Source organism: Poecilia formosa, unplaced genomic scaffold (genome assembly GCF_000485575.1).
Source record: "Poecilia formosa unplaced genomic scaffold, Poecilia_formosa-5.1.2 Scaffold11, whole genome shotgun sequence".
NCBI lineage: Eukaryota > Metazoa > Chordata > Actinopteri > Cyprinodontiformes > Poeciliidae > Poecilia > Poecilia formosa.
Window position 1 is genome coordinate 1177434 of NW_006799950.1, and position 14432 is coordinate 1191865.

The 14432-nt window shown below is 39.5% G+C and overlaps 1 long non-coding RNA gene across 1 annotated transcript; it reads left to right on the forward strand.

The window, feature by feature from the left end:
• The first annotated feature begins 1295 nt into the window (after positions 1-1295).
• On the forward strand, positions 1296-2357 carry LOC103131706 (uncharacterized). The gene is made up of 2 exons (XR_001661106.1): positions 1296-1417; positions 1917-2357. It is a non-coding gene; the product is annotated as an uncharacterized LOC103131706 (long non-coding RNA).
• The last annotated feature ends 12075 nt before the right edge of the window (positions 2358-14432 follow it).

Below are 14432 nucleotides of genomic sequence, written 5' to 3' on the forward strand. Positions count from 1 at the left end.
TATGCCAAACGTCTCCAGTTTTTAGTTGAACAAATAATATTTAAAGAAAAAAAATGCAGCTTTACACAGTAGTTTATGTTGCTCTTCTCTGCAAATAAAATAACAATATGAATGCAGTCTGTGATTGTGGAAAAAAAAAATATGACAAAGTGATTCTGCCCTTATATCAATCCATCAGTATCTCTGCAAACTCTTCTCCAACCCTGCAAAGCGACTTTCTCTCGGCTCACAATGAGAGGAACTCACAGCAATATAATAATAATCTGTGCCGCTGCATGGCTGACAGCTGCGAACAATGCGGCCATCGCGGCACTTAAGCGACGAGCCTCTGGTCTCCTGATCAGGTCCCTCTCCCGGGTCTGTCAGTTCTGCTGCCGCTTCGCAGACTCCGCCCTGGAAACAAAAGGCTCTGCTGCACTTTCCCCGAATCAGTGAGGCCGGCGTTGCTCTTCCTGTCGCTGGAAATTAGGTGAGTAAGTAGGTAGGTGTCCTGCTGGTGCGTTGTCATTTTCTGACTGAGAAATCAGTGATCACAGCTCGCTGCTCCAGCAATGAACCCGGGCCGGCTGGCGCTTTGGTTCTTCCGTCAGCTTGTGTTCAGAAATTAATAATGAGAGCAGCAAAACAAGGAGAACCCAGAAGAAGATTATTCTAGTTTTTTCAAGGTATTTTTTTGGCTCTTGTGGCCTTTAACTGAAAGTGCTAAGACAGGAAAGCAGGCAAAGAGAGAGAGGAAAGACAAGTGGCAAAGATCACCAGGCCGGGGATCGAACCCAGGACAGCCGGGTCGAGGACCAAGGCCTCCTCATATGGGCCGCGCTCAACCCCTGCGCCACCACAGCACCTTTTTTCTCATGTTTTTTAATGGATTATTTATGTATCTCAGTGAAATCTTTTATTCTGACCAAATGAACAAACTGGAAACATAATAGAAATAAAATAAAAAAGAACTCAAACCAACAAACCATCAACAACGTTCAGGAAGTAGCCAGACTCCTTCTTCATCCCACAGAGTTTACAAACATTATTGGTCATTGAGTCTCATTTATGACAAGAATATTTCTGACGTGAGTTCGTTGTATTTTCACTTCAGTCTCGATGAGACACTTTTATATAAGAAGCTACTCCGGTGAGTTTCTCTAACTGTGTAAATTTCCTTCTAATTCTGCACACGCTGTCACGATTGCATCACGGTACATCTGTTTTAATTGATCCCTATTTCATCAGTGAAGCTGATCAAGACATTTGCACAACAAGACAACCAGCTTCAAAGACACTCAGGATTTGAAAGTGAATCAATTTTTGGCCTGTTGAACTGGGTTTTAGTTCTTGTTTTTGTACAGGCAGGGCGTTGAAAAGTTTGCCTTGATGGAAGACTTGATGTGCACATGTTCTCTTCTGGAAATAAACATCAAAGGTGAGTCAGATTTTCTTCTCTCTTTTTTCTTCTTCTCATATTTATGATGCTTGTTACCTTCCTGTGATGCAACAGGGTTCCTTTATGTGAAATGTTGCTTTGGCTGTGCTACCCTAGCTGGAGACTATCAAGTTAAACACGGCGAGGGGCTTTTAAGAGTTTAGCTGCCATTACAGAAGATGTCGCTCATGTTGCGCTGCGTTACAGTGCGCCTTCGCCCCTTTTCATGTGCTTCTCGTTGGTGAGACGAGAGAAGAATTAGAGGCTCATCGAAACGTTTTCACTTGACAACGCAGAGTTAGCTGTGCCGCGCAGGTCAAAGATGGCAGAGAGCGTTCAAGATGGCGTTTCGCTTTATCGAGTTCGTGGGGTAATCTTTTCATCGATGTGCGTTTGATTATACTTAAAACCGTGAAAGGCTCCCTGGGTGAGCACCTTCCTCCCTCTACCGCGGTTTATGAAAATGTTATTTCTTTGAATGTCCCTGTTTGTCTTACAGACTTAAGCCAAAAGATGAGAAGAAGTAACGGGATAACTTGCTCCTTGCTCCATGTGAGCGCAGCGTTTTTTTATTTACAGCAAACAAAGCTTCATCTCAATACTCTTGTGCAGCCGGAAGGCCACACATGCTCAACACCGAGGCGTACCAGCTTCCCATTACCTGCATTTGCATAAAAGCAAAGTAAGACTTGCTTTAAGGTTGCAAATGATACATGAATAAGTTATATTTTACATGGTGCTTGTGGGCTCCCCTCCTAATGCGGACCAGCCCAAATGGCCGGTGTCAAAAAAAAACAAAAACGGATTAGATAGGTAGAAACTTTTCCCAGGAAAGAGCAGGGACATAGTTTATTTGAAAACACCCTGAACTTTCATGGTTGAGGGTTTAAAGCTTATTTGTTAATTTGATAATACGAGACAGATAATCTGTGAAACAAAAAAGAGAAAGAAAGGAAGAAAGAAAGAAAGAAAAAGCTCTTCCACCTCCTCCCAGTTGTCCTACTGCTATGTGTAGAAATACACTGATCCCTATCAGAAACAACCATTTGGAGTCAGGAGGAATGTCAATCAACCTTGTGCATGTGCTGCTAAATGTGCTAATGGCAGAGAAACAAGTTATCATTACTGGAAAACTGTTGGTCTGCCATATTCAGTGACCACGCTGACCAGTCTGAGCATTCATGGCAGACTACGTTGTGGGGAACCAGTAGCAGGAAAGGGGATGAGCAGCACATACATTAGGTCGATTGACAGCTCTAAAACCCTACTACTGGCTCTGATTGGTTGCTTCTGATCGGGATCAATGTGTTTCTGCACATAGCGGTAGGGCAACTGGGAAGAATCTGAAGAGATTGATTTTTTTTTCACAGATTATTATTCTGTCAAAACATAATGAAAGCTTTACCAAATATGTAAAAAAAAAACAAAAAACACACAAATAGTTTTAAAAAAGTTACATACTGGGGAGGTGCTTGATCAGAACTTAACTTAAAGACAGGAGCTAAAAACAGGAAACGTGTCTGTGAGGAGAAAGATGCTGAAAACAGACACAGACGTGGACGCGGCTCCCGGCAGAGCTCCGAAACCACACAATGTCTTCTTCCCCGACTGACGAGACGCAGAGGTTGGATGGACCGGCTAGCCAAGCGAGGAATCCGTTCTCCCCCTCCTGGAACCTTCCACATCAGCGGCGTGATCGGAGAAAATGAGAAATGGGAGCAAGAGAGGAAAACGAGGAGAGCTTGATGGCACAACGAGGGAAGGTCATGAGCCGGGGAAAAGAAAAACAAGAAGGAGCGGGCTAAGTGAATCAAAGAGGAGGCTGTGGACGTTTGAAAAGAGCAGTTAAACCATCTTTCTCAATTATTCATTTAGAAATCAATACAGCCCCCATGCAGCAGCGAGAGAGATTAAAGAAAGAACATCAGAGGAGAGAGGATGATGAACGATGAATTATCAAGTGGCTTTTATTTCTTCAGTTTTTTTTTTTTGTTTGTTTGTTTGTTTGTTTTTTTACATTTGGATTCCTGTGATTCCAGAAATAGAGGAGGAGAATATGACTGGCATGGCTTGAGAGACATGTTGGATTATATTGGTGACGGAAAGTTTTGAGAGGAGATGTGATCCCAACTTGAAATTAGAGAGGACATTAAAGAAAAATAAAATAAAATAACGGGTTTCCCTTTCAGTCTTAGTTGAGTTTGAAAGCTTCTAAATCATATTTATTTAGTTATTTATTTATTTATTTATTACACAAAAAAAGGGAGAGCACAACCGTTTCCCCTCCGCGTGTGTGGTCACGTCAGGACTTAAAAAAACTCCTGACTCATCAGTTCCTCCCAGCTTTCTCTGCAAACTTTTTTCCCCCTCCGACCAGATGCATCCAGGGATATATCTCTTAAATGTCATGAAGACTGATGGCGGGTGAGTTTAAGTGTGGTGACATTACTGCCTCCACTCTCACTCTTTCTAAGTCAGGCTTGTCTGCTCTCCGCGCTGACATTTAGCCGGCCATGTTTACGCGCCACTCGCCGCCCAAAATGTCACTCCGAGATTTATAGCGGTGAGCACTGACTGGTTGAGCGGAGCGACGGCGTGTGCGCCCAGGTATGGCGAGGCCGAGAACAAATTAATCTGAGTGTTCGCCGGCTCTCCATCTTCCTTCTTGCTTTGTTGTTAATTTTCCTCTTCCCTTCTTACCCTTGACATTCACTGTCGTTGATTCACCATTATGAAATCTGCTTATCTTTCTTCTAAATTATTTGAATATCTTCTGCTTCTTCCTTGACTTTCTTTTTTCCTGTTTTGTCATGATTAGACCTTAAACATCCTTGTATTTTACTGGGTTTTTATGCGGTAAGCTAACGCATCCACCATATCCTTATTTTGGTGGAAGAAAAATGATGCATGGTCTTCAAACCGAAAAGGATTCCGCAGCATGATACTTCCACTGCCATGTGCCAGCAGCCAAAGTCCAGGAAATGTTGCAAGCATTTGTATTGAAAATATCCCCTCTCTCTCTATAATTTAATGTCAGTAAAAATCCATCTCTTCTGGAATTTCCTCAGAGGTTTGTTAGATTATATGAACAACCAGGATCATTAAGACAGTGTAACATAGCTGACAGGTCAGGGAGAAAGTTTAAAGCAGAGTTAGGTTACAGATTAATATTTCAAGATTTGAACATGTCACAGAGACTCGATTAGCCCATCATGTCAAAATGGAAAGAGAAGAATGGCACATAAAACCTACCAAGCTAGCGCTAAACCGAGAAACAGCCACACGGCTCATCCTGAAGTTGCAGAGATCTCTGGCTCAGGTAGTAGAACCTGCAGACAAGACAATCACCAGCCACTACTCCACTAATCAGTCCTTTATGGAAAAAAGCAAAATAATAAATAAATAAAATAAAATGAATTCCAAAATATGTTAATAAAAAAACTGACTCAGATGTGTTAGATTATAAGTTTCAAAATGCCTAATTGGGAGAAATGTGGCCAATTTTCACCGGAAACATCATTGAGGACTCACTAAACTTTTCTCCATAATTTAACATAAGTAATCCATCTTCACTTTTAGAAAAATATCTATTGGCTTAATGAGAAATTTTGCCATTCATGCATCTTAAGTAGATGGTTTAAATAATTACTACTCGTTTCACTGTAGTTCATATTAGATTATAATAAAATAAGACACACGAGATCCATTTAATTGGACATTTATCGTTGTCTAATTCAGCTGTGTTGTTTTGTCACGTAACAGTCGCCACAAGTTAGTCAGGAAAATGGTATGAATGCTGGTTCCAGAGGGAGCGACAAAGCCTGGTCAAATAAAACAAATATTAAGCTTTTTTGACAAACACGTCTGACCAAAATTATTCATGCGCCCTGGACAAGTTCATTTAAAATCAGTTTAATACAATCAAGAAGTTTTTTTTGTTTTTTTCTTCTGATATGAAATGAGACAAGCATCTCATAACAGGTAAAGAGAAAAGAAAAACCTTCGAGGTTGGAATGCCTCTTGCCATCACCCTAATGTTTAGCTCCCTTCCTTGATTCTATTTCAGATTTTTTTTAAAAAAGTTAATATTACCCGCAGTCAGAAGAAGCATGACTATAAAATTAAAGTTTTACTTTATACTTTAATTCTACAAGAGGTGTGAGTAATTTTGGTCATTGCTGCACATCATCCACACTATAAAACACGATGGTGGCAGTATCATGCTGCTTCTGTTTTGTTGTTGTTGTTGTTGTTGTTTGTATTTTTCCAGACATTTCATATACATTTCATACATTTTCAATTTCTTGCTTTTTCAACAACAATTGTACTCCTGATAAAAGTGCAAGTTGGTTACTAAATACAAATTTAGAAAACTTTAGTTGCCCTAATCCTTCTGTTCGCACGCAGCCTGAACCCAGCGTTCTGTATAAATATGTCTTTTCCGCTCTCGCAAATCCCCCAGCTGAAGCCTCGTGTAGTTTTGCTCAGTTGTTACAAAACAGACTTAAATGAGGAATGCTGGGAGACTTAATGGTTCAGACGGAAAAAAACAATGCAGGTCAGAGAAATAAGCTGCTGGGTTTTGTCTACTCTCAGGAATAAAACATTGTTGGCGCTGTGTTTCTGGTTGTTGTGCAAGTTTTGATAATCCTAAAACCTCAAGTTGAAAGCAGGTCTTAAACCAAGGTCCCAGTGCTGTTTGTTTACCTTTTTTTTGTTGTTCCAGTCTTTTTTCTCTTCTTGCTTTGTTTTCTTCTGTTTGATAAGGAGGTGGCTTATTTCAACATACCAGCAGCACACCCGCTTTCTATCATCTCACAGGCACTCCAGTGTCCCTGAGAATGAATCTACAGTGAAAGTAAGTCAGAGTAAATATCTGAAAAACTAATCAATTAGCTTTTAATTCTCTACCAACAGAGTAGTATGACAAGTCTGGCTGTGGTGCCATGCATTCAGTTCATTATCAGGTTTTTATCTCATTCAAGATGGTTCCCCAGATGCCAGTGACCAAAAGGGGGCTCTTGATAGTAAATTATTTTAAGGATCTGTTTATATCCTCAGGACAAGTGACCCCAGGAATAATTTCAAAGCTGGTAATCATCCTAGTAGGTGATAAATTAACTGGCGGTGCTTGCAAATTACATTGATTTATAGCAACAAGACTGAAGCTGACGCATGATTCACAGCTTCTGTAAATGACTTTCATGCAGTTTTTAAAGAGTTTGGACTTCTTTTGATTGTCTCCATATCATTTTGAAGTCGTCTCAAAAGTGAATGTGAAGCAACTCGGATATACAGCCACATTCGGTGAATCAGAACGCGATTTCCGACGAGACTCGTTCCTCTGGAATACCGTTTGAAAATGACTGTCGTTAAGCAGGTAATAAACATGCTTTTCATTAAGCCCACATTTCTGTAATAAAATTATTTTTATTGGTCTGATGTAATATTCTAATCTTAAATGTTGCTTTCATTAGCTGCAGGTGGGAAATTATCATAATGAGCGATAATAAAAGCTTTAAAACGTCAGTCTGTGTGTAATTAATCTGGGTCCCGCTTGAAATGTTCAGTACTTGGAGAAGTCAAGCTTGCGCAGAACTGCTCTACGTATACTGATCACGCGTTCCTAAAGAGAAATGTATGTAAGCTTCTGAATTCAATTCTTTTTTTCTCAGTTTTTTTTATGTAGTGAATAGAAATAATAATGATCACAACTGTGCACAGTAAAAAAAAAAAAAAAAAAAAAACGCAGGGCAAGTTCAGCCTATTTTAATATCGGAATATTTTTACAATTCTTTGTACTTTTTGTGTAAATGTAGGTGGAAGTCAGCTTCACCTTCCCAAAGTTTTTTTTTTTTAAAGATCTTGAGTAAACCTGTTTGAAACCATTAAAGACTGATTATTACTGACTAAATTTCCCTTAGAGAAAGACAAAGACAACCTGCAGTTGTCCTACCTGTGTTCCTGTTTGAAAGTCACCAACGTGCGCCACACATAACTCTGCATGGTGATTTCCTCTGAGACGTGAAGTCACGCCTCAAGGGCGATGTTTGACTTCCAATATGGGGCTGCATGAAGAACGTCCTCGCCACCCCGCGGTGCCTCGTGTGACCCACATAAAACAGTCGAAAGCAACAACAGCCCTCTTCCCCATGTGCTCACTGTTTGTACACACATCATATGTCACACTGCACTGAGTGTCATGATTGCATGGTGGGAACATCAGGCTCCTCCGTGGGAGCAGCTCTGCTGTATAATGTGTGGGAAGCTTCATTCCTCAGCCTCTGCGCCACCTCCCAACACCATAATCTCTCAGTGTGAAGAAGCGATCTGTCATGCTGCCAAGGTGGCTCACCGAATCCCAGTGAAACATGTACTGCGAATTGTTTTTTTGCTTGATGAACTATAGAACATCTTGCTGACAGCATCTGTGAATGTTAGCTCAGAATATATTTATCATGTAGCACCAGCAGAGAGTTTCACTGTCTCACCGCTCAGGCACTTGACAGGCTCTAACTTTAATATGACCTGAAATATATATATATAGTTTGTGCTGTTTCTTAAAAATGCGGACGACGCCACGGTAAGAGGGGACGTTAAGACGTGATGTCTGAGGTTTCCTCGCACCAAAATAGATTTCTGGTAGCTGGTGCGGTAAATAAATATTTCTGTGTTAACTTTCAGTAATTAAAATTTACTGATGGCATCTGGCTGCGGTCTGCCACTTCATGGTACGATGCTCTACAGTCTGTTTCATTTCCATCTTTTAAAGAAAAAAAGAAATGAAAATACCCTCGGCTGAAGTCCCGTGATCTGTGTTTTCTCCCTGTGCTTCTGCACAGCGTGTCCTTTTTAATGGCAACTGTATCAGAAAGAATAGCTCACCACACCTCATAATTCACGAGGCTCCTTCAGATTTAGACTCTAACATTTGCCATTTTTAATTCTCTGATTTCGGCTTAAACATCTGTGGATATCACTTTATTCCAGGGGTCTGCAACCTGCAGCTCTTTATAACTCTGGCTAAGACGATACAAAAATATTTCCAAGTATGAATGCAATAACAACATGCGGGTTGCATTAGCTAAAACATGATATTTTTCTTGTCAGTGGGTTAGATATTTGTGCTTCTCCTCAAATATAACATCCTAAAACAATGTATCCGTCTTGTTTTCGCAAACATGTTTTCCATTTTAAAATCTAAAAATAAAAAGTTTAATACAGTAGATATTCATTAAAAATGAGAAGCTGCCTTTTTCAAAAGGACCTGTAGCGTGCATGTCTCTGAGCGAGATGTTTATTAGCTGCACTGAGGGTAAAAATGGCGCCGTGGACAGTAAAGGTTGCAGAACCCTGCTTCATATTGTTGGCACACTGTGCATTTCTCCTTTTAAACAGCACAGGAAAGGGTTAAAGTACATTTCATCCTTTGGGTCAGCTCCTCCAGGTGTTCCCAGGCCAACCGAGAAACTTATTCCCTCCAGCATGTCCCGGGTCTTCCTCTGGTCTCATGTCATGTATGTATTTTCTTTTTTATTATTATTTTTTTTTATTGTGTACTATGACATGAAATTACTATCTCAGAGGACATCAGCTGGGACAAATCCACTTGTCTTGAACTGATTGAGTGTGAAAAAGTATTTCCAGGAAGAAGATAAATGTTTAGATTTCGTTTGGCCAAGATGCTGTACTACTCACACTCACTCTTCCAACAGCAAAAGTAAAATAACACATATCATTCCAGAAAATACAACATGTGATGTACCCTGATGTAGGAGTAAACAATTGGCCTTTAGTCATCAATTCTCAAGGGGAGTAGAGACATTTAGACCTGCCTGTCCATAATGTTCTCCCGTGAGTCTGCAGTGAGCCGCAGAGCCTTTGTTTGGCTGACGGAGGCTGCAGCGTGCCCCATCTCCTGGCCTCCTGACCCTCAGTGCTTTTTAAGTGGTTTGTTTTCATCAGCGACACACTTGTCTGAACTTAAATCTTAGACGGACAGGTCATTTAGATAGAGTGACAAGAGTTTCGGCTTTCTCGTCCCCACATGCAGCAACTGAATCCCTGTTAAAGATGGCCCTAAATCTACGAACCAAATACTGATTTTACTTTTCCACTTTCTAATAGGTTGCTATGAACCCCTTCTTCAAGGATCACAGCTTGCTATCTAGAGTCCTGTGGTATGAGAACTGTCAGATTTGTTCCCACCTGCTTTCCAGCACCATGAATTCACTGCAACTTACGATGTGGATAAATAACTCCAGTTCGTTGAAGTGCAGGTTGGGGGTTTGACTCCTTGTTATGTTGTCAGATTCATCCTATGAAAACAAAGCTCTAACCTCTCGGTCATTGTCATATTACATACAGTTTCTTTTTCTACCCGAAATGCTTCGAGGCCCATCAAACTTTTAATATCTGCCTTTGAATGGCACACAAGGCATGCATGTTTTAAGTCAATAATGACCTTTGGAAGCATCTCATACAGCAGCATAATATAACCTACAGCCAAGTCAGACCTCTACATACTTTTGGACATTCTGAAAACTGTTGAAAAAGCACAGCACACATTTTAAAGTCACTCCTTTATCTAATCACATGCTTTGCTGTGCAGATGCTTTGTCTGCATTAATGAATTTCACTCAGCTTAAAGTAGCTCCAACAGTAGGTAATCTCAATTTTTACTCTGTTTATTTTTTGTTATTAATTATTTGCAGCATTTGTGGGAACATAGGTGTGTATATAGACAGTCATGCTGTCGTTATGTTTGGAAAAATTCAAAACAAAGAGATCACGACCAAACTAATTCCTTGCCAAATTTTAAAACCCTCCCCCCAAATACACTCAATATACAGAAGAAGCACATTGCGGTTTTATTCCGTGTCATCATCGTCACATGATGATGCTGTCCGTGTTTCTACATGTAAAACCAGGCAAAACACGTTCTGAGACGCCACAACACAATTATGACAGAAGCTGAAAATTCAAACCTCTTAATAGATCGTTGCTGCTCTTGTCAATTAGATGAACTTAACATGTTCCTCTAAAGCTTTCTAGGATTTGCTCTTACTCTTGTTCTTCCTCCTCACAAGTCCTTCAGTGCTGCTCGGCGCTCCCCAAGCTCGCACAGATCCAGACAGTCATGATGAATGTGGAAGAGGGCCCAGCCCAGGCTCCTGCCATTACCCCGTGACAATTTATTACCCTTTATCTCAAGGCACAATTAACCCAGGCCCAGGAAAAAGGGACTTATCAGTCCTTCATTACCAGGACCTGCCCATGTTCCCATCCCTCTCTGACACCTGATGGACACACACACACACACACACACTCAAACACCTTCAATTCGTGTGTGGACCTTCTCGGTTTCTCCTTTTGCGTACGATAAGAGCTGTAGAGGACCTCGTACTTGTGCAGACTGTCTCTCTTAATCTCTGCTCTTTCACGTGGCCTTTGGTTTTCTGTCACTCCCACATTATGACCTTTTTAGAGATTTTATTTTTAACTCAGCTTTGATGAAAAGCTATAGTGGCTTTGGAGAGAAAATCTTCTGATTAAAGTTGTACGATTCCTGCATTTACAGTATTTGTTGTTTTTCTTTTCTCCTGTCACATTTTGCTATTCCACCTTTTTGGTGTAATTTTTCTATTCTCTTCAAAACTGTGTATTTGTTCACTGACACACCCTCTTTTGTTTAACAGATTTACTCCGTCTGGTTTTTTATGCTTCTCTCTGTTTCTTCCTGCACCGCTGGTTTGTTACGTAAACAACTACTGTGGTTTGTCACCAGTGAATCTGCTGCCGTCCTTCATTTGAGTCGTCCAACTTTTTATTCCATAACATTTTTTTTTGCTATTTACGTCAAGATAAAATAAATAATTTCAAAGTAGAGCAATGAAAAACAACTAATGACATATGTATTCTTACATAATGTTAAACACAAACTGCTAGACACTAAAATGAAATGCCTGGCATAATATATCATTTTAAAAATATGAGAATAATTGGCTGAAATGCGCTTTCAATGTTTGTCTATCATAAAAGAGATAAATAAAAATGCATTCAAAACTAATCAAACTTTTACTGATCTAAAAAAATACACAGGAGCTTAAATAATTTAAAAGTTTTCACTAAATGAATCTAAAATAACAATTCAATGGAACTTCTTTTACAAAATGTATGAATATAATTATAATGTTTTGGTCCCCATGCAGTAATATAATCTGTACTGGCAGACAGTTGTAAAACATTTCTGGACATATGTGCTCCAAAAATGACTAATGACCCTCACAGATATGCAGTGAATATTTTATTTGAAGCAAAACAGCTACATCAGTTTCTTAATAAAGATTAGGATGATGGCAAAGAGGCCTTTCAACCTCGACTGAGCTATTCAGAAACACTTTCAATAGTCATTAGTGCAGAAAATTAACATTGAACAAAACTGAGTATCATCCTTAATAAAACAGGAAGCAAATAAACTAATTCAACAGACAGATTATGTATATGTAAGAAATAAGGGTGGTCCCATAATTGATCCCTGTGGGATCCCACAGCTTCCTATAGTACAATCAGAGTCATTAATTTTAACAAATACTTGTTCATTACTAAAGTAAATAATGTAAAGTCATTTATAAGTTAATACGAGGCAACATTAATAACTTATAATACTGTTTTGCATAATATATTGTGACTAATAGTATCAAAAGGTTTAAATATATCTTGAATACTATAAGCCTAATCCTTATTATTTGTTGTTTAATTAATTCAATCAACCAAGTGAAACACCTGTGTTTTTTTTTTTTTTCAAAATAAAATTTTATCATTGATTATGTGAAAGTATTTATAAATACCGTAATTGTGATATGTAAGAGTTAATTAGCATAAATCAATGGAGCATTTTTTTTCTTTATATATTATTGAACTGCTCGTTATACATTTTCGTCATTAAGCCGTCAGACAGCTGGGCTGCATCACTAGACAAACAGAAACAGTTCAAGTTAAAGCCTTTTTTAAAGCCTGATCAACGCCAGCGTCCTGATAATTGCCACTGACATCATCAACCGCTTGTTGGGGAAACTGCAGGATTCAAATAAAAGTCAGAGAAGGTCAGCTCAGAGGAGAGCGAGCTCTCCTGCAGCCCGAACGCCCGGCCAGAACTGACTGGAAGCTCAGGGTCTCTCGAGTCTCATGAGCTGCTGCTTGTAAATATTATATAAGAACATAAAGCTGACTAATGAATGCAGGCCCTGTCCAGATTGCCAGGAGCAGGAGCAGGATGACTGCCCTGCTGAACAGTACAGACACTGAGGAGGACTGCTATGTGTTAGTGTGTGCGCGGATGAGAGTTTGGAAGGTTTTTCCTAATATGTAGTTATATTGGCTCAATAAGTGCATAAAAAATAAACACAAACAACATGGGATGAATGCTTATAAAATCTATTTAGAATTAAGAAAGGATGTATTTTCCATCCTGAACCCTCTAGTCCTATTAAAGCGAGTAAGTGTGAATTCCTCAGCATGTTGTATAAAATGCAAACAATTAGGCTTTTTTAAAAAAAAACAACACACACATTAAAAGCAATCAATTTAATGAACTCCATATTTACAGATCATTAGATGTTTCACGGGGACAACTTTTCACCTCACTCTCTTTAAGCAATATTTCCACCTCGTGTAGAGAAGGTAATTTTTACCGTTTCTCTCTTTTCAATAGAATATTGCTTGGTGGAGCGTCACAGAAGCCTCATCATTTTGTTTTCCCAATCAATAAAAACTATTAACTCCTCCAGCTGTGTTCAACACAATGCCGGTGTGTGTAAAACATGAGCAATCCTTATAGGAGCTTTTTATTTCGATGCAAACACGCAACGACTGATGCACGTTCTGATCCAAATCAAAACATAAAGGAACATTTATTAATGTTCCAAAACACAGAAAGTTTTTTGGGGGGTCGGTGGAGGAGGGGGGGTGATTTGTCTAATTGAAACACCTATTTTGAGGGCATTTCCACTTACAGCGTAAAACAACACAAAGTCTCCAAGAACTGAGCTGAGACACTAAAAGACCAATCTTTAATTCATCAGACCACAAAATGTTGCTCCATTTTTCTTTTTTTTTTTATACAGTCAATGTTCTCTGGCAAATCGAAACCTCTTCTTCGCTGTCGCACGTCGCTTGTGTTCATATCAGCATCAGTCTCCCTTATGGTTCCTAAACCTCTGAACTCGTAACGTAGCGTGGTCTTTGCTAGCTTCTTGGTTTCCCGTTATTCTAATACGCCCACAAGTAAATCATATCTCGTGTAGAGAGATCAGTTCTCCCAAAAGCAGTGATTGGCCTAGTTACTGATGTTGGACTGCTATTATTGTCTACCAACCTGTTGTTGAAGTTGGATGTTTTTTTTTTTGTTTTTTTTTTGTTTTTGTTTTTTTGCCGTTAAATTATAGGACAAACACTCAACATGTGCCTCCAGATTCTGCCTTGAATGGATGAAAACGGGTTTAAAGGATTTACCTTTTTATCTCTGTGTGGTTTGCAAAAAAAGAGCCAGACAAGGATCTGACTGAGCAGGCTGTCAGTCACTTTGGATAAAAGACCCATTTTATGAATGACATGCATTCAACCCTAAAAGGACCTTGAGCTGCAGCTTATTATTCTAACAGAAATGTTTCTTTCACAGACGCCGTTTGCGAGATGTGAGGTTATAAATTTATCCGAAATGTTCTTCATGAAACCGACGCTTGAAAGAAGAAGAAAAAAAGCCCTTTTAACACTATTTCCGTCTCTTGAGCTTTGAAAATCTGGAATCCTGACTTTGTCGCACTCTCCTTTTTTGCATCCTTTCTCCCGGAGGCGTTACAAAAAAAAAAAAAAACGCAACTGCTTGTAAGTAACTTGCCACGAAAGGGAAGGTAGAAGAAATCAAGATACACTGGAGGCAACTGTATAAAAAAAAAAAAAAGAAGGCCCGCCCGCTTTCTCTACAATTTATAAACCGGATCTTTAAACAAAGATT